The sequence below is a fragment of the Macaca nemestrina genome, chromosome 11, assembly GCF_043159975.1.
Source record: "Macaca nemestrina isolate mMacNem1 chromosome 11, mMacNem.hap1, whole genome shotgun sequence".
Lineage (NCBI taxonomy): Eukaryota > Metazoa > Chordata > Mammalia > Primates > Cercopithecidae > Macaca > Macaca nemestrina.
This window is the reverse complement of record NC_092135.1, coordinates 116,784,211-116,811,688: the sequence shown is the minus strand read 5'-3', so window position 1 is coordinate 116,811,688 and position 27,478 is coordinate 116,784,211. Positions and strand designations below refer to the sequence as shown.

Below are 27,478 nucleotides of genomic sequence, written 5' to 3'. Positions count from 1 at the left end.
TGGCCAAGGAAGATCTAAGATTCCTGTCTACAGCTACGAATGAATACCACCAACAGAGAGACTGCAGAAGCCACGGGATGTCGCCCTCTTTACCTGCAAAGGCTGACCTACATGGACTCTTTCTCAAGGAGAGTACAAAAAATCACAACGCAGCACTGCCAATATTCAAAATGATAGTGGGCTAAGAACAGCATAAATGCTAAAACTGGATTTTGAAGCCAGTTACCTCAAAATGAGGTGACAGAAAATGGACCACCACACAAGTCCAAACTATGGAAATACCGTGCTTGGAACAATTACAGAGTTTGATTATGGTAGAGAAGCATAGAGACAAAGGGAAAAGTCAAATCCTGCCAATCACTTCACAAGACTACACACACACATGCATGTGTATTATGTACACTCAACATATTCACAAACCCTCACTTAGTCCTCTTTCAGGAATCCACATCTTCCCCACCAATGCAACACAACAGACATACCAAAGTGATAGGAGAATGCCTAAGGAAATGAAAACTCAGGCTGGTCCCCCTGAAAAACAGCCCCACTATTGATTCCCACGTGCATCAAGCTAGCTCAGCTCTTCATTCCCTTACAAGTGCTGTCCCTGGAGCCCTTTCTTCTTCTTCACCCAACTTAAAAAAATCAGCTGCAACATGACCTAGGCAGTCTTCTCTGACTCCTGAGTTTGAACAGGATGCCTCACTTCTCTGCATGCCACCATCACTGCTCACAGAACATTAGCTTCAATAATGAACTAACTCATCAGACTAGGAGCAAGGAGCACATTCTCCTCCAGCTGATGTCCCCAACACAGTAACTGATACACAGGAAGTGCTCAATATTCTGTTGAGTAAACAAACTGGAAAAGCACAGTAAATGAAGGGGAAACAAACTCGAATACTAGTTTGGGCACCTAATGAATGTCTGGTACCATGCTAGGCATTTTATTCATATTATTTCATTTAATCCTTAAAAAAACCTTACATTCACTTTACTGATGATGAATCCAAGACTCAGAAAAGTTAAGTAACTTTTCTATAATTAAATAACCAATAAGTAGTAATGCCTAGATTAAAACTCAAATCTGTCTGAGTCTACTCAAATCTGAGTGCCTATTAAATGGAATGAAACACATACTTAGACTCTATCCCCTCCATTATCTCTAATCTTTAGGTACGAGACAAAAGCCAGGCTGGAAACACTCCTCCATGTTTATACCAAGGCCCTTTGTGGAAAATCTCTAAAAGCACATCACTGACTTTTCATCATCACCACAGCCGATCAGTCCCCCTCTCCCTTGTAGCCACAGGCACCCACTGCACAACACTTCCTTTTGCACACACTGCTCAATGTTTGCCTTGCTACATCCCACCACATGAACCCTCAGTGCCAAACACAAGAACACAAGTAGCCCAACACCTAGCTGGTTTGGCTTTTAATCCAAAAGAGGAAGAGGGAGGCCAAGAATACACGCCTACCCTCCTCAGAAGCTGCAGGTGGCCTGCTCCCAGATAAAGTGTTAAACAACACACCTGGGCAGGTACTAGAGTAGCGTGAATTCTCTTCTCTCTAAGGTATTCCAGATCTCATATCTCTGCAATAGTCATTTCCCACTTCTTGTCTCCTCTCATAGTCCCTATATAGTTTGCATTTGTGTCCCCACCAAATCTCATGTTGAGTTGTAATCCCCAACACTGGAGGAGGTGACTGGATCATGGAGGCGAATTTCCCCCTTGCTGTTCTCATGATAGTGAGTTCTCGTGAGATCTGGTTGTTTAAAAGTGTATAGCACTGCCCCACTTTCTCTCTCTCCTGCTCCGGCCATGTGAAGACATGCCTGCTTCCCCTTTCACCACGACTAAATGTTTCCTGAGGCCTCTGCAGCCATGCTACCCATACAGCCTGCAGAACCATGAGCCAATTAAACCTCTTTTCTTTATAAATCACCCAGTCTCAGGTATTTATTTATAGCAGTACTAGAATGAATACAGTCCTCACAATGTGTAGTATAGTATAGCAAGTTGGAGAAGGGCCACCTGTCTTCCTAAAGAAATATGTCTGGACTCAAGGGCCAACAAGCAGGTGAGAGGACGTTTCTGTAACTCTCTTTCTGGGAAATAGTTCCAAAGCTAGTTAAGAGATACCCAGGGTTGGATAAGATGGCTGTGTTAGGAATTGCCAAGCAAAGACAAATTTGTTGCATCTGCAGAGAGTAACTTCAAGAATGCCAAGTAAACAGTATCACTCGCAACAGTATCAAATACAAATGCTGCAACCTAGTTTCAGTGTTTGAGGTTCAGTAGTGTCACTTTAAGACAAGGAAATGATGGTTGCTAAAAACAACTTCCTTCCTTCTCTTTATAGAGATTCTTAATGAGATCAAAACCTCAAATGGTTGGGAAGCAGAGGCCTAACTAAAGCATTCAGGCAGCCTGGGTCCCAGACCCCCAATCACTGCCACAGGTCATCTTTTCCAGTATCCTGCCCACTGCTTTAAAGGAATGCAAGTGACAAACTTTAAAAAGCTTCTGAAGGCCCAAAGTCTAAGAAGTGAAGGAAGTTGGCCGGGCACGGTGGCTCAAGCCTGTAATCCCAGCACTTTGGGAGGCCGAGATGGGCGGATCACGAGGTCAGGAGATCAGGACCATCCTGGCTAACAAAGTGTAACCCCGTCTCTACTAAAAAATACCAAAAAATAAAAATAAAAACTAGCTGGGCGAGGTGGCGGGCGCCTGTAGTCCCAGCTACTTGGGAGGCTGAGGCAGGAGAATGGCGTAAACCCGGGAGACGGAGCTTGCAGTGAGCTGAGATCCGGCCACTGCACTCCAGCCTGCACGACAGAGTGAGACTCCGTCTCAAAAAAAAAAAAAAAAAAGAAGTGAAGGAAGTGAGAACCTTGTTTCAAAAGCTAACATAGTGAGTTCTGCCATAAAGCCAAAGTCCAGAGAGGCAAATAATGTCTGGCACCCAGACCCTACCGACAGAACATACTTAGAGGGCAATTTTCAGCAAAGTCATCAAACCTATTCCCTGTGATATACTCTGGGCTCCTAAGATGACGTCTGGGAGACCTTTCTGCCAGTGTCCCTTATATTTCTAAGTGTTCTGTGATAATGCACACTTTGTGTATATATGCGCCTCTAGGGTCCAAAAAGCAGACTGCTCATCTCCCAGGAAGTATTTTAGGAAGAAACATCAAAAGAAAGATAACAGGAGAAAAGGTATTTATATATGTAGAAACCTATGTACTGGCTACTAATGGAAGCCCATTTCAAAAACTCCCAACTTAAACAAAGCTAAACTTATAAAGAGTAATTGCTGACTACGTAAATTACAAAGGATTAACTACATATTTATACTACTTAAACATAACTCAAGGCATTCATCCTTACTCTCTGTTACTAAGTCCAAAGGATCCACCATCAGCTGACCCTCCAATCAGCAGCTTGCAAGGAACTTACTTTAGGGGCCAATAAATTGACCTCACCTGAAAAATAATATTTTGAATAATCTAACATTTTATGGAGCAATGATCTAATGTGTTTCTTGTTCCTACACATGATCCCTAGGGAGCAGGAGGGCTTAACGGGCAAACAGCTTATAAACACTAAGCTATAGCCAGCAGAGTTCAACTTTAGAAGAAAACAAGCCTATTTCTGTAGCTAAGTTCCTCAATCTAGTTCCTCCTCACAGTCAGGCTACATGAGCAGCTACCACCTCGTGGTGACTCATGACAATCAGAGCACAGATCAGTAGTGAATCACATGCAACTCTGAAACAGAATAGCTGGAACCTTGGGGGAAAGACAAGAGAGAGGAAGTACCACACCCCCATTGAGTAGTTGTGGGAGGTGAAGTTACAAATTCACATAAAGCACATAAAAAGCACAGGGGCTCCCAGTAAACATTTGCAGCATGGTAGTTACAACTCTCATTCTCACTGGCTCCAAATGATCTATCTCCCCTCTGCCCCTTCATAAGCTGTGATGAAGGTGGAAAAATACAAGGAATAGGCAACAATTATTCCACTACAAAACTTCAGCTAGGACAGGTAATGTTCTTTTGTAAAAGATAACTGTCTTGCTACTTGGGAGCTTTTGTGATTTTTTTTTTTTTTTAAACAGTCTCACTCTGTTGCCCAGGCTGGAGTGTAGTGGTGCAATCTCGGCTCACTGCAACCTCCACCTCCTAGGTTCAAGCAATTCTCCTGCCTCAGCCTTCCAAGTAGCTGGGATTACAGACACCCGCCACCACGCCTGGCTAATTTTTGTATTTTTAGTAGAGACGGGGTTTCACTATGTTGACTAGGCTGGTCTTGAACTCCTGACCTCAAGTGATCCACCCACCTCAGCCTCCCAAAGTGCTGGGATTACAGGTGTGAGCCAACATGCCCAGCTGATTTCTTTTTTTTTTTTTTTGGACAAGGTCTCCCTCTGTCACCGAGGCTGGAGTGCAGTGGTGCAGTCATAACTTACTGCAGCCTAGGACTCCTGGGCTCAAACAATCTGCCCACCTCAGTCTCCTGAGTAGCTAGGACTACAGGTGCACATCACCATGCCTAGCTATTTTTTACTTTATTTTATTTTTATAGCAATAGAGTTCCACTATGTTGCCCAGGCTGGTCTCAAACTCCTGTCCTCAAATGATCCTCCTGCCTTAGCCTCCCAAAGTTCTGGGATTATAGGCATGAGCCACCACACCCAGCAGAAACTATTTTAAATGTTACCTGTTAATAAAAGCAGCCAGAGCTCCTTGAAAAATGGCTGATTACAGGGTTAGGGCAGGGAGAGCAGGAGACGGGCCTGGAATATTTTGTGCTGCCAAAAAGTAAGGAAGTGGTCAAAATTTGATAGAGACATGTCAAAAGACCATAGATACAGGTAACATCATACTTAATAGTGAATTATGAGATGCTTTTCCTCTAGGATTAGGAATAAAATAAGACAAAGGATGTCTACTCTCTCCATTTCTTTTTTATTTTATTTATTTATTTACTTTGACATGGTGTCTCGCTCTGTTGTCCAGGCTGGAGTGCAGTGGCACAATCTCAGCTCACTGCAACCTCCGCCTCCCGGGTTCAAGTGGTTCTTCTGCCTCAGCCTCCCGAGTAGCTGGGACTACACGCATGTGCCACCATACCCAGCTAATTTTTTTTTCTTTCTTTCTTTCCTTTTTTTTTTTTTTTGTATTTTTAGTAGAGACGGGGTTTCACCATATTGGCCAGGCTGGTCCTGAACTCCTGACCTCGTGATCTGCCCGCCTCGGCCTCCCAAAGTGCTGGAATTACAGGCATGAGCCACCGTGCCCGGCCTCCATTTCTATTAGACCCTATACTAGAACTTCTAAGCAGTGTGACATGGCAAGAAAAAGAAATCAAAGATATACAGATTGGAAAGGAAGAAGTAAAACTGTCATTATTTGTAGGACATATGATCTTGTACATAGAAAATCCTGGCTGGGCACACTGGCTCACACCTGTAATCCCAATACTTTGGGAAGATGAAATAGAAGGATGACTTAAGACCATGAGTTTGAGAACAGCCTGAACAATATAGGGAGACATCATCTCTACAAAAAATTTTAAAAATTAGCATAAGCCTATAGCCCCAGCTACTTAGGAGGTTGAAGTGGGAGGATCACTTGAGCCTGGGAGGTTGAGGCTGCAATGAGCCATGATTGCACCACTGCACTTCAGCCTGGGTGATAGAATAAGACCCTGTCTTAAAAAAAAAAAAAAGAGAGAGAGAGAAAATCCTAAAACATTTACCAAATAAAAAATCCTACTAGAACTAATAACCAAGTTTAGTAAGGTCACATAATACACCATCAATATACGAACATCAGTTTTAGTTCTACATACTAGCAACAAACAAACAACATGTAAAAATGAAATACACAATTCCATTCACAACAGGATCAAAAAGAGTAAAGTATCTAAGAATAGGGACTTCTGGTTCCAAAATGGCAGTATAGAAGCAAGCTGGCTTCACTTTCCCTCACAGAAAACCAAACACAAATACACAGCACCAAGATTATCACCAGCAAAATCCCAGAACTCAAATATGAAGAGGAGACAGTTCCTGGGACCACAGAGAAGGGAAAAAATTCTGACAAAGTGGTAAGAAAACTGAACTTCCACATCTGCAGCATCCCCTCCCTCAATCTTCCTGGTACCAAGGACATAGAAAACCTGCCCCCAACTCACAATTTCTAAACTGGAAAAAGTGAGATTGAGATAGACAACCAGGTTGGGTGCACTGGCTCACGCCTATAATCCCAGCACTTTGGAAGGCTGAGGCGGGCAGATTACCTGAGGCCAGGAGTTTGAGACCAGCCTGGCCAACATGGCAAAACCCCATCTCTACTAAAAATACAAAAAATTAGCCGGGCATGGTGGCAGGCACCCATAATCCCAGCTACTCGGGAGGCTGAGGCAGGAGCATGGCTTGAACCTGGGAGGTGGAGGCTACAGTGAGCCAAGATCATGCCATTGCATTCCAGCCTGGGCAACAAGAACAAAACTATGTCCCCCGCCGCCAAAAAAAAAACAGACCACCAGCTTCCCTGTCCACGCCTCAACCTACAGAAAGCATCAAGAGTGCCTAAAGAGAGAGAAATATCCCTGAAGACAGCCAGAAACAAAGCAAGGAGGTAGGACTATCATACTCAGTCCTGGACTCTGCTCTGTAACTCAGCCAAAGGAGACACCAAATCAGAGTGGCTGTGCAGCAACACTACTCTCTATAGGAGGTATGTTCTACAGGTCACCTGGGCACAAACCCCTAGCCGGCCTTCCCACATTGCCAGGATATTCCTTTTGGGACCTCCTCCAATTGGGAAGGGCAGTGCTCCAAAGCAGGGGTCCCCAACTCCTGGGCCACGGACGGCTACTGGTCCACGGCCTGTTAGGAAACCAGGCCACATAGCAGGAGCTGAGCATTGGGCAAGCAGCATTACCATGTAGGCAAGTATTACTGCCTGAGATCCACCTCCTGTAGGCTCAGCGGCAGCATTAGATTCTCATAGGAGCGCTCACCCTATTATGAACTGCCCATGTAAAGGATCTAGGTTGCGTGCTGCTTATGAGAATCTAATGCCTGATGATCTGTCACTGTTTCCCATCATCCCCAGATGGGACCACCTAGTTGCAGGAAAACAAGCCCCAGGGCTCCCACTGAGTCTATATTATGGTGAGTTGTATTATTATTTCATTATATATTACAATGTATTAACAGAAATAAAGTGTACAAAAAAATTTAATGTGCTTGAATCATCCCAAAGCCACCTCCCCACCCACCCACCCCAGTCAGTGGAAAAACTGTCTTCCACAAAACTGGTCTCTGGTGCAAAAAAGGTTGGGGACCACTGCTCTAAAGCCAAGACAAACCTGGGGCCAAGATGCCATCTAGTGTTGAAAAAGAGGTAATGACCTAGTGATTTAACAAAAAAGATAGTCAACAGGTTAAGTTGCAAAAAAATCTCTAAACAAACATATCCAATAACAACCGAAACAAGCCAGACAGAGAAGACTGGAATAAATAATCCTTCAGTGTAGAGATATATACATATATCCACATATCCACAAGAAATAACAGCAAACAGAGAACTATGACAAAGCAAGAAATGGACAAAGCAAGAAAACAGTGACTGACTCTAATGAAACAGTGATACATGAGCTCTCTAACCAGGAACTCAAAATAGCAGTTTTTTTTTGGTTGTTGTTTTTGAGACAGAGTCTCGCTCTGTCGCCCAGGCTGGAGTGCAGTGGTGTGAACTCGGCTCACTGCAAGCTCCACCTCCCGGGTTCACACCATTCTCCTGCCTCAGCCTCCTGACTAGCTGCAACTACAGGTGCCCGCCACCACGCCCGGCTAATTTTTTGTATTTTTAGCAGAGACAGGGTTTCGCCGTGTTAGCCAGCACAGTCTTCATCTCCTGACCTTGTGATCCACCCACCTCGGCCTCCCAAACAAAATAGCAGTTTTAAGGAAACTTGGTGATCTCCAAGATAACACAAAAGCAATTCAGAAATTTATCAGAGAAATTTAACAAAGAGATTGTTAATAATAATGATGTTTAAAACAAATCTTAGAACTGAGAAATAAATTGCTTACCTGAAAAATTTACTAGACTCTTAACAGCACAATGGATCAAGCAGAGGACAGTATTAGTGAGCTTGAAGACAGTCTATCTGAAAATACACAGATGAGAAAAAAGAAAACAGAATGAAAAGCAACAAAGATAACCTATAAGACACAGAAAACTACCTCAAAAGACCAAATCTAACAATTATTGGTATTCAAGAGGGAGCTAAGCAAGACACAGGGGTGGCTTACTAAAAGAAATTAGCAGGCTGGGCACGGTGGCTCACACCTGTAATTCCAGCACTTTGGGAGGCCGAGGTGGGTGGATCATTTGAGGTCTGGAGCTCGAGACCTGCCTGACCAACATGGTGAAACCCTATCTCTATTAAAAATACAAAAATTAGCTGGGCATGGTGCACACCTGTAATCGAAGCTACAGGCGGCTGAGGCAGGAGAATCACTTGAACCCAGGAGGCGAAGGTTGCAGTGAGCTGAGATTGCACCACTACACTCCAGCCTGGGCAACAGAGTGAGACTCCATCTCCAAGAAAGACAAGAAAGACAAGAAAGACAGAAAGAAAGACAGAAAGACAGAAAGACAGACAGAAAGAAAGAAAGAAAGAAAGAAAGAAAGAAAGAAAGAAAGAAAGAAAGAAAGAAAGAAAGAAAAGAAAGAAAGAAAGAAAGAAAGAAAGAAAGAAAGAAAGAAAGAAAGAAAGAAAGAAAGAAAGAAAGAAAGAAAGAAAGAAAGAAAGAAAGAAACTAGTTACTGGTCTGCAAGAAATTTCACAAAAGGGGCCAGGCATGGTGGCTCACACCTGTAATCCCAGCAGTTTGGGAGGCTGAGGCAGGTGGATCACTTGAGGCCAGGAGTTTGAGACCAGCCTGGCCAAGACGGTGAAACTACATTTCTACTAAAACCAGAAAAAATTAGCTGGATGTGGTGGCACATGCCTGTAATCCCAGCTACTCATGAGGCTGAGGCATGAGAATCACTTGAACCCAGGAGGCGGAGGTTGCAGTGAGCTGAGATCATGCCACTACACTCCAGCCTGGGTGACAGAGTGAGACTCTGTCTTGGGAAAAAAAAAAAACAAAAAACAAAAAACAGAAATTTTTCCAAAACTTGAGAGAGATACATATATCCAACCTAGGCATATAATAATTAAACCTCTCAAGGTTCAAGGGCAAACAGAAGATTTTTTTTTTTTTTTTTTTTTGAGACGGAGTCTCACGCTGTTGCCCAGGCTGGAGTGCAGTGGCGCGATCTCGGCTCACTGCAAGCTCCGCCTCCTGGGTTCCCGCCATTCTCCTGCCTCAGCCTCCTGAGTAGCTAGGACTACAGGCGCCCGCCACAGCACCCGGCTAATTTTTTGTATTTTTAGTAGAGACGGGGTTTCACTGTGGTCTCGATCTCCTGACCTTGTGATCCGCCCGCCTTGGCCTCCCAAAGTGCTGGGATTACAGGCTTGAGCCACCGCTCCCAGCAAACAGAAGATTTTAAAAGGAGCAAGAGAAAAAGAAGCAAATACATATAAGCGAGCTCCAATTCATCTGGCAACAATATTCTCCTCAGAAATTATCCAAGTGAGGGAGTGAAACATTTCAAAGTGCTGAAAAAAACTGCCCTCCAAGAATACTGTATCCAGCAAAACTACTCTTCAAATATGAGAGAGAAAGTCTCTTTCCCAGATAAACAAAAGCTGAAAGAATTCACTACCACCAGACCCGTCTTAGAAGTAATGCTAAAGAGAGTTCTTCAATTTGAAGGGGGGGAAAAAAACTAACATGCAAAAAGAAAACATTTGAAGGTATAAAATCCACTAGTAAAATTAGATAAATGGACAAACCCAGAATAGTCTAATACTCTAATTATGATATGCAATCTAATCATAATTCTAGTATGAAGCCCAAAAGACAAAATTGTCAAAAACAATAACAGCTACAGCAACTTCTTAAGAAATAGGCAAATAAGGCTGGGCACGGTGGCTCACATCTGTAATTCCAGCACTTTGGGTGGCTCAGGCAGGCAGGTCACTTGACGCCAGGTGTTCAAGACCAGCCTGGCCAACATGGTAAAACCCTGTCTCTACTAAAAATACAAAATTTAGCCAGGTGTGGTGGCGTGTGCCTGTAATCCCAGCTACCTGGGAGGCTGAGGCCGGAGAATTGCTTGAACCCAGGAGGTGGAGGTTGCAGTGAGCCGAGACCACGCCACTGCACTCTAGCCTGGACAACAGCGTGAGACTTTGTCTCAAAAATAAAAAAGCCAATATGAAAATATGTAAATTGAGACACAAAAAGCTAAAATGTATGGGGGACAGAGTTAAAGTGTAGAAAGTTTTTATGGTTCTCAATTTGTTCATTTCTATTCTTTTGGAGTTCGAGACCAACCTGGGCAACATAGTGAGATCCTATCTCTACAAAAAAAAACCCACAAAAAATTAGCTAGGCATGATGGCACATGCTGGTAGTCCCAGCTACTTGGGAGGCTAAGGTAGGAGAAGCGCTTGAGCCCAGGAGATCGAGGCTGTGGTGAGCCGTGAATATACCACTACATTCCACGCTAGGGGACAGAGCAAGATTCTGTCTCAAAAAAAAAAAAAAGTTATCATCTCTCAAAATGACTTGTTATAGGGTGGGCTACTCGGGAAGTTGAGGTAGAAGGATCGCCTGAGCCCAAGAAGTCGAGACTGCAGTGAGCTGTGATCATGCCCCTGCACTCCAGCCTGGATGATAGGGCGAAACCCCGTCTCAATAAAAAATAAAATAAAATAAAAATAACTACAAGCTGTTTTTTGTAAGTCTCACAATAACCACAGCGCAAAAACCTGTAATAAATCCACTAAAAATAAAAAGCAATTAATTAAACCATACTACTAGAAAAAACTACAAAAACAGTAAGAAAGAGGAATTACAAAGTAACCACAAAACAAGCAGTCAAATAGCAGTAGTTAAGTCCTTACTTATCAATAACAACACTGAATGTAAATGGACTACGAATAAAGGAAACGTGGTATATATACACAACAGAATATAATGGAGCCATAAAAAAGGAATGAAATCCCATCATTTGCAGCAACATGGATGGTACTGGAGGTCATTATGTTAAGTAAAATAAGCCAAGCACAGAAAGACAAATATGGCATGTTCTCACTCATATGTGGGAGCTTAAAAAAATGGATTTCAGAATATAGAGAACGGATTGGTGGTTATCAGAGGCCAGGAAGAGTAGGGGGAAGGGTAGGCCTGTTTCAGGTAATGGAGCAAGAAGTAAGTCCATTTGCTTGAGTTGTTCACTGTTAAAATCCATTTCTACCAGTATAATTTCAAAGAAAAGTTGAAGTTGATTGGTGTGCTACCTGCTTTCTGGTCTGAGGAAAACCAAACTTCCCTTTAAGTACTACTGAGGTTTTAAAAATGTTTTTTTTAATTTTGCAATTATCCCAGACTTGCAAAAAGTTACAAAAATAGTACAAAGAACTCCTGTTTACCCTTTACCCAGATTCATCAAATGTTAATACTTTACCACACTTGTTTTATTATTCATTCATATTCTCTCTCACATCTCTGTGTGAACCGGTTTTTGAAATGTTTGAGAGTAAACTGCAGACATGATACCCCTTTACATCTGAATACTTCCTAAAAACTTCCTAAATGTTTGCTAAAACCAGGATATTCTCTTATACTCAAAAAATTAACATTGATAATACTATAAACTATATTATTATCTACTATACAGACCTTATCCAAATATCACCAATTGTCCCATCAATGTCCTTTATCTGGCCCAGGATCACAAGCTGTATTCACCTGTCATATCTTTTTAGACTCCTTTAATCTGTAATAGTTCTTCAGCCTTTATTTTTCTTTAATGAGCTTGATACTTCTGAAGAATACAGACCAGTTATTCTAAACAATGAAACTCAATTTGGTTTTGTCTGAAGTGATGATATATCCTTAGTGGCATCATATCATGAGGCCCATGTCAATTTGTACTATTACTAATGATATTATGTGCTTCATGATATGATGCACTTAAGGATATATCATCACTTCTGCAATTTCCAAACAAAAATGCATCATCTTGAATGTGTACCTGTACCCATTAATCAACCTCTCTAACCAGCCAGTGAATTTGTAAACTCTGGCTCAAGGTGAGTTCAAGGGAAGGCATACTACTCAAGCCTGGCAGATAAAGTTTAATGGAAGCACTTTCTCTGGGACCCATCAACACACAAGCTGGTAGGAGTTCTCCAATACTTAGAGGGAAAATGCTATTTAAATGTGATTCTGTGTAAAACCTCACATCCCAATAAAACACAAGTCCTTGTTGTGTCCTCAATGGAGAAAACAGTTGCTGTCAGCACCCAGCTGAGAAACAGGAACCTAGAGGCTGAGACAAGGATTTTAGGGCTAGAGTCAAGGAAACAAGGGAGCACTGTGGCAAGCTCAAGGGTTTCTATAACCACTGTTATTCAAAAGAAAAGAACATGTTATCTGTTAATCTCCTTGAACATAAGGTGAGAATGTCATACTCTAACAAAGTCATGCTAGAGGGAAGTGAGAGAACAGATCAATCACATTCCCCTCTTGTCCAATTAATCTTTCAGAGTCAGGGCCAAGAAATAAGCTGTAATTGCACAAAGAAGACTTCAATAAAAAATATTCAGGCACAAGGGGATCAAGGGGCTCTGTCCCTGGACAGGCATCCCCACAACACAGAAACTCCCGACATGCCTGTCATAATGATGCTTTCACCCTGACCTTAGCAGCTCTTCAGTTCCACTTAATCCATCAACAAGTCCTTCCAGCTTCAAATATATGTCTTTGAATCTGGCTATTCTTCCCCATTTCCACTGTCATTACCTTAGTCAAGCTACCATCATCTCTCAACTGCTGATTTCCTGGCTTCCATATCATCTACTTTCCAGACAGTGGCTACTCTTTTCAAAACACAGTACTCTTTTTAAAACACAGCTTAAGACCATCTGATGGCTCCAAGGACTATGTGATCCGATTCCTGACTCTCTGACCTTATCCAGAGCTACTCTTCCCCTCACGAGGAACGTTCCCACCCGTGGGTCTTTGAGGTTCCCTCTGAAACATTCAGATCTCTGAATGGCTCGCTTAGTTCCTTCACTCAGTATTCAGTTCAAAAGGCCTTCCTCGTCAACCCTATCTAATATGTCCTACCCCAATCATTTCTTATTTCATTACCTTGTTTTATTCCCTCCATTTCATTCCTCCACTATCTAAAATTATTATATGTTAATATTTCCTTACACTTGGCTCAAAAAAAAAAAAAAAAGATGAACAAAGAAGCTGGTAATTTTTTTAAAAACTACCAATGAGATTGGAAAGAGACAAAGATGAGAGACTTATCTGTATATACCTTTTCCTATAATTTTAATTTCTTTTTGTTTCTTTGAGACCAGGTCACTTGGTCACCAAGGTTTGACCTCCTGGGCTCATGGTCCTCCTATCTCACCCTCCCAAGTAGCTGGAACTACTAGTGTGTGCCACCACACTCAGCTAACTTTTTTATTTTTTGTAGAGATGAGGTCTTGCCATCTTGCCAGGGCTAGTCTCAAACTCCTGGGCCCAAGTGATCCTTCCACTTCAGCTTCCCAAAGTACTAGGATTGTAGACATGAACCCCTACACCACGCCCTAATGTTAACTTCTGAGTTTTTAAATTTTTTTTTTTTTTAAATAGAGATAGAGTCTTACCATGTTGCCCCAGTTGGTCTCAAATTCCTGGCCTCAAGTGATCCTCCTGCCTCAGCCTCTCAAAGTGCTGAGATTACAGGCATGAGCCACTGGCCCTGGTTATTTTAAAACAAAATAAAAACTTCAATTCTTTATGCATTTCTTTGCTATCTATCTTCCAGAATGAAAGCTCTTTGAGCACAGGGACTTTGTTCAGAGTTTATGTATCCAGTCCTAGAATGGTAATCAGGGCTCATTAAATATTTGCTGAATAAACGAATGCATCTACAACAGCTATGACCAGCTAAGGGGGAAAAAAAAAAGTTTTTCACTCTCTTACGTAGTCACTCTTAACACAGCACAGAATATTTCACCTCTGGTCATCAAAATGTGTGTGAGGCACACACACCAAGGAATGCTCCAGAGGCAACAAACTGGATACCCTTTAATTCAATTCTGACACTCTCTACCTAAAGATAGCATCAGATCGCACAGGTTAAGGGCTCAGTACCACAAGGCTGCTTCCACTTCAGATGCCAACTGCAAGGCACAGGTTGTGACCTGTGCTTCTGATTGATTTGCTATAAATTGGTGTTCCCTGGCCAAGCGCGGTGACGCACACCTGTAATCCCAGCACCTTGGGAGGCAAAGGCAAATTAATTAATTAATTGGGGTAAACTGAAAACCCCCTCCTTTGAATTTGATCAATTTGTTAGAACAACTCACAGAACTCAGGGAAACACTTCACTTAAATTTACCTATTACAGAGGATACAGATGAACAGCCACATGGAAGAGATACACGATGCATAGGGCAAGGGATGTGGGAAAGGGCTTGGAGCTTCTGTGCTCTTACCAGGAGTGCCAGGTACATTCATGTGCTCAACAATCCAAACCCTGTCCTTTTGGGTTTTTATGCAGGTTTCATTAATAGGCATGACTGAATAAATCACTGGCCATCAGTGGTCAGCTCAATCTTTGGTTCCACTCCCCTTCCCAGAAGTTGGGGGATGGAACTGAAAGTTCCAACCCTCTAATCACATGGTTGGTTCCCTTGGCAACCAGCCTCCCATCTTGAGCCTATTCAGGAGTCCCCAGCTATCAATCATCTCATTAGCATATAAAAAGACATTTATAACTTAGAAGTTCTGAAGGTTTTAGGAGCCAGGAACGAGGGGCACACACCAATTATGTATTTCTTTTTTTTTTTTTTTTTTTTTTGAGACGGAGTGTCGCTCTGTTGCCCAGGCTGGAGTGCAATGGTACGATCTCGGCTCACTGCAACCTCTGCCTCTCGGGTTCATGCAATTCTCCCACCTCAGCCTCCCAAATAGCTGGGATTACAGGCACCCGCCATCATGCCCGGATAATTTTTGTGTTTTTGTAGAGATAGGGTTTCATCATGCTGACCAGGCTGGAGTATTTCTTATTATATCACAGTATCACATCAGCAAAGCTACAAGTTGGACCTCTTCATATGAAAAAGGAGCTCCCTTCTCACCACCATCTCCTTGTTGCTATTTTTTACTCAGTGCATGCACTCTGCCACAACTGTACCCAACCCCTTCAATAGTGTCTTTCCTCCTCCTGAGGCCAATCCAAAATCCTCCACAGTTCTTTCATCCTCCCCCACATCAAATCAATCTGCTCTCACAATGTCAACTATTATCTGCAGAAGAGTCATTTTGCAGACTTGTCCTCTCAAGTTTCATATCTGCATCACCAACTGCCTATTCCACCTTTCCCAATGCATGTCCAACCACTTCAATCTAGTGTGTCAAACTAGCTCTCCACTCCTAATCGTCCCATTTCCTTGAGTGGACCCTTCTTTCTCCAAATCACCTGAGAGGAAAAGTAAGATATTTCTGACTTCTTCCTTTACTTTATTTCCCCAAAGGGAAACCAGTCATGAAATTTAAGACACTCTGTCTACTTAGCATTCTTCCTCCTTTTATTATTTCTACCACGCCCTTAGATCTGGACTTACTGCAACAGTACTGACTGAAGCATGTGTCTCCAAGGTGTGCCCTTCCTAATTCCACCCTGAAGGCAACCTCCAGATTAACTTTGCTGTATTGCTTGATGAGGTCAATCCCTTTTCAAAAATGGTCCATGAGTACTTACTAAACACTGTGGTGGCCCACCCGCATCACAATAACCTGGGCTGCAAAGTCCTGAGACTCATCTTCAAGAGGATTCAGTTGGTGTAGAACAGGGTCTTGAGTGCAGTTTTAACAAGCATTCCAGATGACTGTCATGTGAGATTTCTTAGCTTGGGTCCACAAGACTCCACAGTCGACCCTTAATCTTCATTTTTTTTTTTTTGAGGCTTATTTCCATTTCCTCCTACCTTGCACTCTGTTATGTGAACTGCGCTGGTCTTACACTGAACTCCTGGAATAAACCTTTCAAATGCCTGTCTGCAGTGCTTTACTCCACTAAGCTTCTTCCTTGTGAATCCTTACCATATTTTATTTACCTTTTCCAGACCCAGCTCAAGATCCACCCTCTCCATGAGCACCTGTGGTGTGTCCCTTTCACATGGTAACTTCCCAAGGCTATCTTACACCACTGTTCACTTACCACATGGATATGTCCTATAAGCTTCATGATGGCTTTTATAGGAAATCTCTGGGGATTAACCTCAAATGCAAAGCCACACTGGCAGAAGGGGGTGGGAAGAACCCTGGTCCAGTTTGGCCTCCTATTAGCAATATTGCCCAGTCTCCTTCCCCAACAACTTTATGGAACACTAAGGCTTCCTAGAACAAAGTTTTAAAAACAATTGACTTAGAAAAGATAGATATGTTCGATGTGAATTATACCTCCACAAAACTGTTAAAAATACAAATAAAACTTGAATAAAGGAATAAGAGTGAAGAATAAAAAACTGCAGAGAGTTGTAGAGATCAACAAAATGGCCTGAAACATCCCTTTCTATTTGCATGGCAGCCTCGGCCCAGTCTCTAACCCCTCCAACACCAAGTGCAGGACTGTTAAGGTAGCAGCCTAACTGATGTCCCTGGCTCCAGACTCTCCCCTTTAAAACACCCAGTCTCAGGAATCTGAACATCCTACTTTGTCATCTTCATGCAGCATTTGGAAACTGCCTATACAGTTCTGTCCTCCAATCTTTATGCGGTAATTTTGCCTCAAGTTTCCACCTTAAAGGAGTGTGAATGATTAGTAGCCTATGTTAGAAAATCTATTGCTGGCTGGGTGCAGTGGTTCATGCCTCTAATCCCAGCACTTTGGGAGGCTCAGGTTGGGCGGATCACCTGAGGTCGCGAGTTTGAAACTAGACTGAGCAACATGGAGAAACCCCGTTTCTACTAAAAATACAAAATTAGCCAGGCATGGTGGTGCATGCCTGTAATCCCAGCTACTTGGGAGGCTGAGACAGGAGAATTGCTTGAACGCGGGAGGCGGAGGTTGCAGCGAGCCGAGATCGCGCCATTGCACTCCAGCCTGGGCAACAAGAGTGAAACTGCGTCTCAAAAGAAAAAAAAAGAAAAGAAAAGAAAATCTGTTGCTGCTCTCACAAACCAACAAGTCTCCAGGGATCAGGCCCAGACCAACTTGGACAAGGTATCTATTTCTAGAGAAAGCAATTATTCATTACCCACTGATTAAATCACTCTCCTATATTATAAGAGAGTGTGGCTCTTGGGAAATGCAGTTTTACTTTCCTCCTTCAACTAGGTGTTTCCCTCGGTCACCGGGGGAACTCAGGACATCAGAAATGGTTCAGTCTACAGTCCACAAGATCTCTGATGAGATTACCTCAGTTGCTCAACAGTTATGTCAGAAGATAGAATTGACTTACGTGGAATCAAATAGAAAGAGAGGAGTGTAGGAATCACATCCATTTTCTCTTATGAGATAAATCCCAAGCTCTCTCTCCCTAAGGAAAGGTGGAGGAGCAATATATCTCTTAAAGCCCTACTAAGAGAGGAAGGTCAAGAATACAGCCTAGTGAGAAGGGTGAGTCCGTATAAGATTAGTGAAATTATAGGTAGCTCTTGTAGAGCACAGTTTAGGAATGCCAAACAAGTGAGCAAACCTGAGGAAAAGATACAGGTTACGGCAGCTAGATCTGAGGGACGTAAATCTACAAATTACTGAAAAGTGAAACCAGTGGAAGGGTTTATGTAACTGAGTGACTCGCTCTCCTGAAGCCTTACCCTTTATCAGCTTCAGGAAGGAGCCTCTTTCCTCCTCCTCAGGTGGGCTCTGGAGCAGCAGTTCTCAAAGCATCGTCCACAAACTCTGAGGGGACCCTAAGATCCTTTCAGTAGTCCTGCTATGTAGAAAATATTATCATAGGCCGGGCGCGGTGGCTCAAGCCTGTAATCCCAGCACTTTGGGAGGCCGAGACGGGCGGATCACGAGGTCAGGAGATCGAGACCATCCTGGCTAACACGGTGAAACCCCGTCTCTACTAAAAAAAAAGTACAAAAAAAAAAAACTAGCCGGGCGAGGTGGCGGGCGCCTGTAGTCCCAGCTACTCGGGAGGCTGAGCCAGGAGAATGGCGTAAACCCGGGAGGCGGAGCTTGCAGTGAGCAGAGATCCAGCCACCGCACTCCAGCCTGGGTGACAGAGCGAGACTCCGTCTCAAAAAAAAAAAAAAAAATTTGCTGGGTGCGGTGACTCACACCTACAATCCTAACATTTTGGGAGGCCAAGGTGGGCAAATAGCTTGGGCTCCAGAGTTCAAGACGAGCATGGGCAACATGGTGAAACCTTGTCTCTACAAAAAAAATACAAAAATCAGCTAGATGTGGTGGTGTGTGCCTATGGTGGGAGGATCACCTGAGCCTAGGGGTGTCGAGACTGCTGTAAACCATGATTATGCCACTGCACTCCAGCCTGTCTTCAAAAAAAAAACAAAGAAAAAGAAAAAACCTAAGATGTTATTTGCCTTTTTACTGTGCTGACCTTTCCACTGACAGCGCAAAAGCAGTAATGAGTAAAACTGCTGGTGACTTAGCATGAATGAAGACGATGGCACCAAGCTGGAGTCTTCCCCACTACACTTTTCCACCACACAGTGAAAGAATACAGCCAGGTTTACTTGATGGCACAGTGCAAATTTTTTTTTTTTTTTTTTTTTTGAGACAGAATCTCGCTCTGTTGCCAGGCTGGAGTGCAGTAGCATAATCTCAGCTCACTGCAAGCTCCGCCTCCTGGGTTCACGCCATTCTCCTGCCTCAACCTCCTGAGTAGCTGGGACTACAGGCGCCCACTACCACACCCGGCTAATTTTTTGTATCTTTAGTAGAAATGGGGTTTCACCATGTTAGCCAGGATGGCCTCGATCTCCTGACCTCGTGATCCGCCTGCCTCGGCCTCCCAAAGTGCTGGGATTACAGGCGTGAGCCACTGCGCCCAGCCCGACACAGTGTAAATTATATTAAATCTTGATCCTTGAGTATGCTTTTTAATATTCTGCGTGATAAAATGTGAAATACATATAAAACATTTATACTGCACACAGAACGTGATGATTATCTCTAAATAAAGCACTTGTGTCATTGTCTGAATTGCAGGATTTTTCTGTGGAACGCCATGTTTACTTGAAAGAATGAATGACACATAAGTAATAGTTATTCAGACTCTGGTATTTGGCAAAGGTTCTGGAAAATGAAACAAGGTAAGCCTGTCACTTCAAGGAAACCAACCGACTGTACTTGTTGCCAATGATAAAATTTGAGCTTCCCAAAGAAAATTAGAATTTTTGCAAAATGGGGCTGGGCGCGGTGGCTCACGTCTGTAATCCCAGCACTTTGGGAGGCCGAGGCACGTGAATTGCCTGAGGTCAGGAGTTCAAGACCAGCCTGGCCAACATAGTGAAACCCCGCCTGTACTAAAAATACAAAAATCATTGTTGCCAATGATAAAATTTGAGCTTCCCAAAGAAAATTAGAATTTTGGCAAAACGGGGCTGGGTATGGTGGCAGACACCTGTAATCCCAGCTACTCGGGAGGCTGAGGCAGGAGAATCACTTGAACCCAGGGGGTGGAGGTTGCAGTGAGCTGAGATCGCACCATTGCACTCCAGCCTGGGTGATGAGAGTGAGACTTCATCTCAAAAAAAAGAAAAAAGAATTTTGGGCCGGGCGCGGTGGCTCAAGCCTGTAATCCCAGCACTTTGGGAGGCCGAGACGGGCGGATCACGAGGTCAGGAGATCGAGACCATCCTGGCGAACCCAGTGAAACCCCGTCTCTACTAAAAAATACAAAAAACTAGCCGGGCGAGGTGGCGGGCGCCTGTAGTCCCAGCTACTCGGGAGGCTGAGGCAGGAGAATGGCGTGAACCCGGGAGGCGGAGCTTGCAGTGAGCTGAGATCCGGCCACTGCACTCCAGCCTGGGTGACAGAGCGAGACCCCGTCTCAAAAAAAAAAAAAAAAAAAGAATTTTGGCAAAATGGTATCTGCCACCATGAGTTTGAGTGCTTCCCAATACTTAACTTCTCTGAAGAGATTGTGGTGACATGATTTTTTTTGACACTATATAATAAACTGTGACATGTGGGAGATCTACATAACTCAGTGAACCAGTATTTTCAAACAGTGGCGCCTCGCATACTGTTTCAGTCAACAGAGAGTCCCCATAGAAGACAATGTCCCATAAGATTTTCATTCCAGGCCAGGCGCGGTGGCTCACACCTGTAATCCCAGCACTTTGGGAGGCCAAGATGGGTGGATCACGAAGTCAGGAGATTGAGATCATCCTGGCTAACACGGTGACACCCCATCTCTACTAAAAATACAAAAAAATTAGCTGGGCATGGTGGCGGGCCCCTGTAGTCCCAGATACTCGGGAGGCTGAGGCAGCAGAATGGTGAGAACCGGGAAGGCACAGCTTGTAGTGAGCGGACTGCACTCCAGCCTGGTGACAGAGCGAGACTCCGTCTCAAAAAAAAAAAAAAAAAAAAAAGATTATCATTCTGTATTTTTACAGTAGCCTTTTCTATGTTTCAATGTTTACATGCATTGTGTTGCAACTGTGTTGCAACTGCAGACAATACTCAGCATGGGGACATGCTGTTCAGGTTTGTAGCTTAGGAGCAACAGGCTATACCACGGCTGTAAAGCATGACTGTATCACTTTACAGAATCATGCATGGATCTAAGACCCAGTCAAAGTGAGACAGATCCATGGATTTTAACGTAACAAAGTATGAAAAGTTCACTGATACCATTTCAGATTCTACACTGTAACTAGCCTTTTCAAAATCATGCCTTGTTTTGCATAGCCAATACCCACAATTATCTGAGAAAACTACTGAAATACTTCATCCTTTTCCAGCCATATGTGTAAGGCTGGATTTTCTACATTATTCAATCAAAACAACTATCACAATAGATTGGAGACACAGATACGAAAATCCAGCTGTCTTCTATTAAGCCAGACACTAAAGAGATCTAAAAAACAATGCCACTCTTCTCACTAATATGTTTTAAACAGTAGCATTTTTAAATGAAAACATTAAGTGAACTTATGCCAACCATAACTTAGGTCAGAAATGCTGTTTGTGTTAACTAACTTATGTTAGCATAAAGTTAATGTAAATTGTAACATAACTTATGTAAAAATGTTATTCATGTTAGTAATGGGCTTATTCCTTCTAAATGAATATTTGTTTCTAATATGATAAATATTAAAATATAGGCTGAGCGCAGTGGTTCAAGCCTGTAATCCCAGCACTTTGGGAGGCTGAGGCAGGAGGATCGCTTGAGCCCAGGAGTTCAAGACCAGCCTAGGCAATATAGTGAGATCCCCATCTCTAAACAAAATTTAAAAATAAAAAATCGAATATTGAAATACATATATATCCCCTTTTTCTAACTGAAGATTCCAAAGAGCTTTTTCAAGTACATAAAGAAATCCTGAGCCCAAAAACTCTGAGCACTGCTGGTCTAGAGAAGCATTAGGGTCCAGCTTATCTATGAGGGCTCCGAAGGACAAGGTCCTTTGTATTGTAAGGCCTAAAAGAAACTAGCACTCTCAGTATTTGTTCCCAATTCTGCCAGAAGAGAAGGTAAGAAGTAAAAGGCATTAAAGGAAAACCTTTTATCTGCAATCTACTGACTTTTGGTGATTTACCAAAGCACCTGATCTCAGGCTAAAATCCAGACATTATGATCAGACAATTCCAAGGTCATAGAAGGAATCTAGTGAGAAAGATTCTAAATCTAACTAAATTAGGAATCTAGTGAGAAAGATTCTAAATCTAACTCCAAATTATGAGTATCAGATAGATTCTGAAGTTAAGGCTTCATCTAGATATAGATTTTCAGCAAGTAACAACTTGCTATTCACACATATTAATTTCTGTATCTGGTTATGTATTCTCTCTGTCCCCTTCTTCCTTCCTCTTTCCTCTACCCGTCCTTTCAATGTTGGTGTTCTTCTGAGTTCAGATTTCTCACTCTGCCTGGCACACAGTGAGCACTCAACAAGTGGCAGCTGCCATTATTACCTCTCTCCCAGAACCATCCCTTCCATGTCATGGCTTCAACCACCTCCTACATTCTCAACTCTATCATCACCCAGGCCTCTCTTGTGAGCTCCAGATCTACAAAATGAACTCCTGGGCCTTTCTACCTGGATGTGCTGCTGCATCACCACCCACATGGTCACTGAAATCAGAAACCTACAATCATTCTACACTGCTCCTTGTCCCATTCTCCTACCTCTATTCTGCCACCAGGTTTTGTCAACACTACCATGGTTAAATCTCTCTAAACCCTCTCCATTTCCACTAGAGCAACCATAAAGCCTTCATCATCTCTAGCCTAGGCCACTATAATAGCTTTCCATTGGCTCCCTGCCTCCAATCTAAAATTCTTCCTATTCAACCAACATATTGACACTACAGTAATCTTAAACCCAAATCTGACATTATTTTTCTGCTAATTGTCTTTCTGTGGTTTTCCTGGAACATACTCTTTACTTGATTTTACTCATGTATCCCTAAAAGAATTTTTTTTTTTTTTTTTTGAGACGGAGTCTCACTCTGTCCCCAGACTGGAGTGTAGTGGCATGATCTCGGCTCACTGCAAGCTCCACCTCCCAGGTTCACGCCATTCTCCTGCCTCAGCCTCCCAAGTAGCTGGGACTACAGGCGCTCGCCACCAAGCCTGGCTAATTTTTTGTATTTTTTAGTAGAGACGGGTTTTCACTGTGTTAGCCAGGATGGTCTCGATCTCCAGACCTCGTGATCCGCCTGCCTCGGCCTCCCAAAGTGCTAGGATTACAGGCGTGAGCCACCGCGCCCAGCCCCTAAAAGAATTTTTAAAACCATGTGTTCCTTACATATGAGGTAACATCTAGACCAGACACAGTGGTTCACTCCTGTAATCCCAGCACTTTGGGAAGCTGAGGCAGGAGGATCACCTTGGCCCAGGAATTTGAGACCAGCATAGGCAACATAGCGAGACACCTATCACTACTAAACATTTTTAAAAATTAGCCAGGTGGGTGGCGTATGGCTATAGTCTCAGCTACTCAGGAGGGTGAGACAGGAGGATTGTTTGAATCCAGGAGTTGGAGTTTACAGTGAGCTATGATCACACCATGGCACTCCAGCCTGGATAACCTCCTGGGCTCAATACATCCTGCCACCTCAGCCTACAAACAGCTGGGACTACAGGAGCATGCCACCATGCTTGTCTAATTTTTTTTTTTTTTTTTTTTTTTTTTTTTTGAGACAGAGTCTCGCTCTACCGCCCAGGCTGGAGTGCAGTGGCCGGATCTCAGCTCACTGCAAGCTCCGCCTCCCGGGTTCACGCCATTCTCCTGCCTCAGCCTCCCCAGTAGCTGGGACTACAGGCGCCCACCACCTCGCCCGGCTAGTTTTTTGTATTTTTTAGTAGAGACGGGGTTTCACCTTGTTAGCCAGGATGGTCTCGATCTCCTGACCTCGTGATCCGCCCGTCTCGGCCTCCCAAAGTGCTGGGATTACAGGCTTGAGCCACCGCGCCCGGCCCATGCTTGTCTAATTTTTATATTGTTTTTTGTAGAGAAGAGGTTTCACCATGTTGCCCAGGCTGGTCTCGAATTCCTGGGCTCAAGCAATTAGCCTGCCTAGGCCTCCCAAAGTGTTGGATTTACAGGTGTGACCCAACACACTCGGTCTTAAAAATAGTTATTAACTATCTTACTGAGTAACACACACTTAAACTAAATCTCTTTAAAAATTTTACAAGTTTTACCCAAAATAACTTAAAAACCCCATTGTCCCAAAAGACATTCCCATTACATTTAACTACTGTGTTCTTTTTAGAATATCCTAACAAGGAACACGCTTTACACTAATGGGATTGTGTATTGGGAAGCCTTCTGTGTTAGGAGGTAACTTAAATCACTAAAGGAGGTGTTCCTGAAAATAAGTATTTCCAAAGTATTCCTTGTTTGTATCTGAGGACATTTTTACACTCAGGTCAATACACCATAGTAAAATTTAGGAAGTGTGAGGGATTTGCCACACACAGCCTCCTCCCCTTTTTTTGTAAGGGCAGTTGTAGAAAAAGAGTTCACTGGGGCCGGGCACAGTGGCTCACGCCTGTAATCCCAACACTTTGGGAGGCTGAGGCGGGTGGATCACGAGGTCAAGAGTTTGAGACCAGCCTGGCTAAGATGGTGAAACCCCATCTCTACTAAAAAATACAAAAAACTAACTGGGCGTGGCAGCGTGCGCCTCTAATCCCAGCTACTCGGGAGAATGAGGCAGGAGAATCGCCTGAACCCGGGAGGTGGAGGTTGCAGAGAGCCAAGATCGCACCATTGCACTCCAACCTAGGCGACAGAGCAAGACTGTCTCAAAAAAAAAAAAAAGAGTTCATTGGGAAGCTGACGATCTGGAAACGTATTCATCTAAAGCTAGATGAGCAAGTGTATCCTTTGGGAGTCTAGGACCCTAATTACTTCACCTTGAAAACCACTGCTCCAGGAATGTAGTTCTAACTCAGTAAAACATCCAAGGCCCTTTGTGATCTAACCCCTACTAACTTCCCTCTTCCTGGATGGCTCCCTCCAAATCTAGCTCAGGTCTGTCAAACTGTTTCCAGTTCTCTTTTCAGGACTTGCTGTATCTTTCCTAAATCCACTGTGTATATGGAATGTCCTCCCACCTCTTTACTCCCAGAAAACACTTGATAATTTTTCAAGGATTGATTCAGTCCAATGAATAAGTAGCCGCTAACTTTCTGAGCACAAAGTGGGTGGTTTAAATGCAAACAGTGTCTCAGTACTCAGTGCAATAAACGGAAGAATGGGATGGAACACTATCCCAAAGGGTCCCCCAAATGCTTATTGATTGGATAAATCAACAGATGTTGCAGTTAAGGAATAGGTGATTTGGAGTATCTGAGAAAGCAAAGACGATTCCATCTAGGAAGGATTAAAATATTTCCTAGATCCAGAATGGGAATGTGAAGACCAGGAGGAATGGGAATAATGTCGTTTTCTAAGTAAGTCCGGATTAAGTATTTCCTGTTCTATCACAGCACACACCACAGTATGGCAAATGCTCGTTTACTTGATTAATAAACTCCTAGACTATAAATTCCATGAAAACATGCTTGTCCTATTAGCCACTCTATCCCCTCAATCCCTTCCATTGTACCCAGGCTCATTAAATACTTGTCAATGTTTACTAAAAATTGTTTAGTGAATGATTAAAGGAATGGATGAATGAAGAATTAAATTCCACAGGATCTCAGATCCTGTTTGAATCTGTAGAGTTTAGGAACGTATTCCTCTACAGATACTGAGGATGGAGAAGTAAAAATGTAGATATCCATGTTAAATTCGGCCCTGGAGCCTGCGAGGAGCTTAGGCTCACACCCAGAGAGAATTTAAACCTCAGCACGGCGGGACAGAGGTGGCTCGGAGGCCAAGACTAGGGGATGGGGCAGGGTTCGGGCATCCGGAGGCGAGGCCGACTAAGTTCGCGGGGCGTGGCGGAGAGGAGAAGGGCTCCGAGGAGGCGCGAAGTCCCGGCCACCCGAGGCCGCGGCTCCCTGGCCTCCCGGGTGATGAGAGGTGGAGGGAGGGAGCGGGGCTAGGGTGAGACTGGCCGGAGGGCTGGGGACCCGCGCGAAACGACTCCGGTAAAGGGAGGTCGGGAGCGTGGGACCGGTGGAGGGTCTGGGGTCGGTTCCCGTGGCTCCGCAGCCGCACTCACCTAGGGGATCCACCTTCGCCCCGGCTCGGCACCGGCTCCACGCTACTTCCTCCCTCGGCCTGCTAGGCTACCAGGCAGCCTCAGGCGCCCCTAGCAACCACGCACCGCCACGCGTGACCCGCGCACTCGGCCGCCAGCGCCGCTGCCGCCTGCCACTCACTGCGCGCGCCCCCAGCGGACAGACAGAGGGTCTGGAAGGAGAGGGCGGGAGGCAAGCGCGGGGAATCTCGGGGGTTCTGGGGCCTGTGGGGCGGGTCGTCACCTGCCTCGCGCACGCGCAGTCCCTTCAGTGCGGTGGGACCGGGCGAGCGGAATTCTGGGAGATGTAGTCCCGGGGTTAAAGCGCTGAAAGGCTCCATTCTGAGCGTCCAGGACTCTCCCTTTCTACTCTGATTCTACCTACTCCCTATGGACTGTTTTCTTTTTTAGAGACAGAATCTTGCTCTGTCGCCCAGGCTGTAGTGCAGCGACGTGATCATAGCTCACTGCGAACTTGAACTCCTGCTCAAGCGATCCACCCGCCCCCAGCCTTCCTAGTAGCTGGGACTATGGGCACGCCACCATGCTGGGCTATTTTTTTAATTTTTTTCTTAGGACAGGGTCTCACTATGTTGCCCAGACTGGTCTTAAACTCTTGGCCTCAAGTGATCCTCCTGCATCAGCCTCCTGGTCGCTGGGATTACGACGGGAGCCCCCACGCCTGGCCTGGACTCTTTGGCCTTGCCTCAATTGAAAATCAAAGGGCCCAGTCTCTGTTGAAGGATTTCTAGTAAAAGCCTTTGAGTTTGACCCCAGGAAAGGGGAGATTGCCCCCGATTCACTCTGCCTCCCTCTAACCCGCCCTTCCCTAACCCCAACCTATCCAGCGGGGCAAAATTAAAACCACCTGCCTGCTTTATGGGCTTCAAGTGTGAATTTTAGGAAATACTGACTCAATTCCTTATCTCGTTAGCTCCCCAGGCAAGACAGATCGTGCTCCTATCTCAGATGTCCGTAGACCTGAGAGATTTGGAGATCTAAGAAAGCTGGAAGATGAAAGGATCTTTCCTAGGCAATTGGCTACAGAAATAAAGGGGACAAAGATAAAACTAATCTGATGAAAACAATCTGGACCAGAGGAAGGATCTCAATAAATAACTTATTTAGTCAACAGTCGTTGATGGATGCTAAAAGTATTAGATAATCTACGGGAGAATTTTACACTGAAGGATGTACACTGAAGATCACCTATATGTACTAATCAATCTTAGATAACGAAACATGGAACAGCTGTGCATTGTGTTTCTTGATGTGATGCAATTGCACAGAAATATTTATGAAGTATAGTGTATTTTTGTAAAAAAAAAAAAAAAGTTGAGTGACTCCAACTGAATAACACTACAAAAAAGCAATCAGACAAATCCAGAATGTGGGCCAATGTACAGAACAAATGACCTCTTCTTCCTTCAACAATTTCAGGGTATAAAAATGGGGGGAGATGTTTTAGA

General features: G+C 43.9%; 1 protein-coding gene across 7 annotated transcripts in view; it reads right to left on the bottom strand.

The window, feature by feature from the left end:
* The window catches only part of LOC105481229 (tubulin tyrosine ligase like 4), a 45,978-nt gene extending 19,777 nt beyond the window's left edge, over positions 1–26,201 (bottom strand). For 2 of the 7 annotated variants that reach the window (XM_011740654.3, XM_011740655.3), the window contains exons 1-3: positions 25,992–26,200; positions 8,117–8,193; positions 4,729–4,819 (exon numbers count right to left, since the gene is read on the bottom strand). The gene's annotated coding sequence lies outside the window, so the exon portion shown is untranslated. Of the gene's footprint in view, positions 1–4,728; positions 4,820–8,116; positions 8,194–25,991 lie in introns of all 7 variants that reach the window. The other 5 variants (XM_011740650.3, XM_011740651.3, XM_011740649.2 and 2 more) reach the window with 5 other exon arrangements.
* Positions 26,202–27,478: the final 1,277 nt, after the last annotated feature.